This window comes from Scleropages formosus, chromosome 7 (genome assembly GCF_900964775.1).
Source record: "Scleropages formosus chromosome 7, fSclFor1.1, whole genome shotgun sequence".
Classification (NCBI taxonomy): Eukaryota; Metazoa; Chordata; class Actinopteri; order Osteoglossiformes; family Osteoglossidae; genus Scleropages; species Scleropages formosus.
In genome coordinates this window covers 30,680,615-30,686,258 of record NC_041812.1, presented here as the reverse complement: position 1 = coordinate 30,686,258, position 5,644 = coordinate 30,680,615, and positions in this window count along the sequence as shown.

The following is a 5,644-nucleotide window of genomic DNA, read 5'->3' as shown; positions in this document are numbered from 1 at the left end:
GGTTTGCATGGTCTCCTGGTGGTTACACCCTGCACGTGTGCATAGAACAAGCCAATGGAGAATCACTTCCATCACCTCTTTTGCCTAGGAAAAAATGTGAGCGGTCGCTATAAATTGGGTTCAACTTGATGGCATATCCATCAGTAAATCATATCCTTAATAAATATTGCGTACATAACCCCAAGTCACTGTCACGTGCCATTAAATAAAAACTCCTGAAGGCTGTTAGCTTGGTATTTTATACTGTACTTATAAATGACACGTCTTCTAAAATTCAGCATCATATAAAGAATGAAATGTGTCCTGTGGAGTGAACTTAACGAACACATCCATCTGAGGTCTTTGAATCTTCCTGCCCTACAAACAGCCAAAAAAAAAAAAAACCCCTCCTCTTTTGTTAATGCATTTGTGTTGTGTCCTGTGAAAATTAGAATTGGTGTCACTTTTCAGATAATAGTTTTTATTTGCAGACACTGATGTCAGTCAGCCCCCCTACAACAGTGCAGGCACCTGAAACTGGCCTCAAAAAAACCTCTCTCAGAAATAGATTAACAGAAAATAAAAGCGTAAGGTATTACATGACCTGAAAGCTTTAGAGTCAAAATGAATGTACATGTAAATGTATAAGATTATAATTTTACTTTTTCTGACTTTAGCTAACCTTTTGTGTGAAGAACAGCATGGGGGCAAATTTTGATATGATAATTCAGAACTGAGATACCTTGTGATGAATCTATGTTTTCTATGTGAAATTGGACCTTTTGCAATTCTATGCAACAGTCTTGTGAATTTTTGTTAGCATGGGCATAAATCTATAGCACCACTCATTTTCTATTTGACATTCAAACTAAGACATTCTCTGTTTAATGTATTTTTTTCATCTTGGTTTTGTGTGTGTGTGTGTGTGTTCGTGCTGTTGTGGGCCGCCTGGATGATATCACCCAGGAAATAATTAGTACTGCCTAAAAAAAAAAAAAAAGGCACAGATTCTAAATTTCATGGCATTATAAAGGACAAACCCAGCACTGAGAAAACAGGAGGGATTTTTTTTTTTTTTTTTTTTGTGTGCTGTATGTTGAGGGGTCAGCTTGGAGCAGCCAAGAAACAAAAAATATAGTCTAATCTAAAAAACTCCAAAAAAGTATTTTTTTCAAGCCGAGTCTCATAAACGTGTTCTAAGGTCCTTGTGTTCGGAATTCTGAGGGCCTTCTTATACCTGTGGATATAAATCCTTTACGGCTGGTAAAATTACAAAACAACAGATTGTCTTTTTGTTGATTTCAGCTTAAAAATGCCTCACATTCCAAAAACGTCACCCCAGCCACTTGGCTGCAGGGCCTGCCTTTTTTCTCCGCTTTGTCACGTCAACAGAAAATGAAATGTAATCACAGAAAATGTTTTGTTATAAATAATAGAAACTTGACTGCAGACATTCTTGATATAGCAGATGGATTTTGGACTCCCAGTCACGTGGCTCAAATATTGTAATTGACCCTGGGATATCGATTTTCCCGTGCCTTGAAGAAAGGTGGTGTGTATCCTGCCATATAATAGCCTTAAGAAAATCGCTTTCTCCCATTTATCACTATTGAGGTGGGTAAAAAATGAAGAAAAGAGTGGAATATTTCAGTAAAGGGTACCATTTCCCCAATGAGCAGAAAAATGCTTGTCACTTCTGTAATGGTAGGCATTTATATCTGTTAAACTGCAATCAGACAGGGCAGATTTCCTGGGCTGCCCCGTTGCCCGGATGCACGGAGACGGGAAATCCGTATGCACGGGAGAACCTGATAATTGAGGAAGACACAAGCGGAAACCTGGCAGGGGTCTTTGGATCAGGTATAGGTGTTTAACAATGTGTGATCACTCTCTTCCTTCAGATTCCATCTAAGGAGTCTTCGTTGTATTGCATTCCCCGACTCTCGTATCTAGGTGCGGATGGAAAAATTCTGTTACATTAATTGCAAACTGCTGGACAGAAACGGGGAATCAAGTGGTATAAGGACCGTATTCGCAGATGGTTCAAGATACAGGTGAGGTGGAGCAAGGAGCAATTCCAGCTGCATTATATATTCCGGTGAGAATGTTGCAACAGTTACAAAGGTCCGGGCAAATTTTATGCACGGCTACAATTTTTATTCAGTGCTAAAATTTCATGCTTTGAAGACGCATGGAGTAAAAATGATGCAACAACACATCATGCGTGAAATGAGATGCAGAAAGAAGCTGTGTTCACCCTGCAATGCGGAGGCAGGAATCCCGAAAACAGGGGCTGATAAATGTGCGGTGCCGCACTCGACCAGTACATCCCAAGGGTTTGCCTCCGACCTACGGCTCCGTGCTTCTCCTTACCCAACTTTTTGAGCACTTCTGCATTTTGAGCACTTTTGAGCCATGCTTAGTGTCGTTACAGAAACAGAGGAATTTGTTGCGAGACAAAAACCAGCCTATGAATCAATTAATGTGTTTGCCTGTCAGCTAGGAAGATCCTTCCATTGATCGCAGGGCCTCTGCCATTGTTACTTGTCCTAGATCCATTGATGCCTTACTAGGCTGAAGCCAAGCATCACGGAGGGAAAAAAAAATCACTGACAACCCAAGAGATTCTGCCTTCAAAGCAGCCCGGGTTGCATTTTCCAGTCTAACTGCTTATGGTAGGAAGAATATGAATGTTGGTGTGCTGATGCGAACGCGATTCCTTCAGCACTGTTCTCTCATTATTGTCACCGAAAAACAAACAGGAGCCGTTTCTCTTCCAACGAATTCACGAACACACCTGATATTGGGGGGAGGGGGCTGTGCTAATTGGCTACGGAGCACTTGCTGTCGTTCCAGCTGATGGAGCACGATCTTAATTCCGTTCCACATTTCCTCCATCGGACCTTTGGCTCCGAACGGGGCTATTCGGAAACACAGCCGTTGCATTTGATAATGGCTTTGCTTTGGAGGGTTTTTTTGTGCTCTCGCCTTGCTGCCTTTTGTTCCAGTCCAGCCTCAGCAGACCAGCGAGACAGACCGCAACGTGAGGTCTGGCTCGGGCAGCTCCAAAATCAATACCCCTCTCCCTCTCCTCGGTCTCGCTGAGGCTGCCATCGCTGCAAGAACATAACTCAGGAATCCGGCTCTGGATGTACAGCCCTCATCTGATGTAGGTTGTACGAGTTCACGTATCAGCACCGTGCCTGGAGTGTGTTGGTGGACCACAGTCTCACTTCCCACACAAAGCGGCAAACCAACCCCAGAGCGTTTCATTCTGCCTTTGTATCATTCACTAGTAGGAGCTTCTTCTCCAAACCCATTTTTGGTCTCATGAGATATGGCACAAAAAAGCCATTCTTTAATATTTTCCCATCTATGCACACAAATTAATACCAGCCCATGTTCCTGTTATAAAAGCAGATAGGATTTGAAATGTGGGTTTTGATGCGAGCTGCTTCAATTCTTTTTGTAAGAGCGCTAGAAATCATTCCTATGTTACGCCCTTCAGTTTTAGCTTTTATATTTCGTATTGAAGTCCCAAAACACAATTCCTCGTCAGCATACCTAGAATGAATGTGTGCATGGGAACTAAAACAAGAGTGACAGCCAGGTTTTTCCTACTGAGGTCTTAATTTCAGTTATATATTCGTTCGTTCAGAACGATTTCTAGAAAGGGGAAGTGCCTGGGACACCCCACCTGGGTGGGTTCCCAAATGGACCAACCAAGTGGATGCAATTCCACTTCCTGGTCAGGGATGTCAGTTGTCTCCCTCCAGTTCCATGCTCCATGACCTTTCATCACGGAGGTCTCTGGAGACCTTCTCACATCTCTCACTGTGGCCAAGCCATCTCCTGTGGCCCCTCTTTGCAACGTCCCCTTTGTTGCCTAAAGCATCTTTGTCCCTTGTGAGTAAGTGTGCAAAATGACATTGAGGAGTGAAGGCAGAAAGGATGCAGCATGAGCCGTCACCATACAAACTGGGAGATGCACTGGGTGGGTGTTTGCATTTATTCTACTGTGCTTTACCCTGCAGGAACTCTACAGTGTGGGAAATCAGAAAGCACTTGAACCAACATACGCTTTCACAAAAGAACTGCTTCGGTGTGTCTAAAAAGATTCCCAGAGGCGACATTACGGCTGACTGATGCAAACGGTGCTGGCAGTAGATCCAGCGCATGTGCTGAGAGCTGTGCGCCGGGCAGTGGATCGGGCTGCAGGAGGAAACCTCGGCTGAGCTGTTGGAGACACAGCACCCTCTAGCAACACAATGCTCACACTGCAGAGGAATGAGGTGGGAGAGCAGCCAACAACCCCCGTGTTTACTGACAGCCCTCTCCAAAAACACACGCTGTACAGCGACACACCCCAAACTACACACATGCATATCCAAAATCTTAAGTATCAGCATAGAGGGTAGCATTGTTTCACTGTACAATTTCCCTGCCACATACAGATGCTTTCAACGTGGTGTATGCTGCTTTTCATTTACATTTATTTATGTAGTAGACACTTTTCTCCAAAGAGACTTCTAATGAACTCCACGTAGTGTTATCAGCCCACACACCTTATTCACCAAGGTGACTTACACTGCTACATACACTCCTTACACCGGGTCACTCATCCATACGTCAGCGGAACACACTCTATCACTCACACACTATGGGAGACCCTTAACAGCATGTCTTTGGAGTGTGGGAGGAAACCCAGGGAGACACAGGGAGAACATGCAAACTCCACACAGACCGAGTGGGGATCAAACCCATGTCCTCTCACACCACCCAGGCGCTGTGAGACAGCAGCACTACTCGCTGTGCCACCTACAGTTTTCCCCACTATTTTGCTGTTACTTTACCTGCGAGGAGGAGGCTGTGTTGGCTGCCATGCTCAGCATGAGTGTTTTGAGCACCCCCCAGATTCCAAGTTTCAGACCCTGTCTTAGACAGTTGAAGGTGAAAAGGAGTGAAATTCACACTTGTGTCATGCTCTCCAAAGAAATCTGCTCTGCTGGTGGGTCTGCGATGGTTTGCATCGTCCCATTCTATGCTAGGCTACTTTTCTGAATTGTACAGCCTGAAGAGACCCAGGTCCAAGCCTAGTGGGGCAAGACCATCTTCTGAGGAGCTCCCAAGAGTACGGACTATCTGACAAGCACTGCTCAGGTGGTTCTGTGATATTGCCAAGCTTGTTGTCAAAAAAAACTTTTGGACAGCCATCTGAAATATAAAACCTCTTCCTAGAAATGCAATGTCATTGTGTAGTATCAGAATAAATATACAATAATAAAATTATAGTAATTCAGTGATGTATTTTACAATCTGTGGATGGAAATGCAATTTAAACCTGAAGATGCAAGTATGAGAACATGGTAGGAATTTAATTGGCAGAGCAGTCCCTTAGAAATACACCAAAACTGTGCAGGTGAATACACAAAGCCTGAGATGACCCAAATATGTTCTTTGTGTTGCTGCAGGGGGTGAGGGTGCGGGTCCTGGTCTTTTACTGCCATCGCCTTGAGACCCTCTACAGAAACACACCTTGAAGTACCTCCACTGATGCTGCCAAGAAGAGGCAAGACAGCCGAAACCTGGATTTCAAACACAGAACCTCGACAATCTCTGAACCTGTATGCAGGGTTGGCGCGTTTCAACTAACGTAATCTACAAT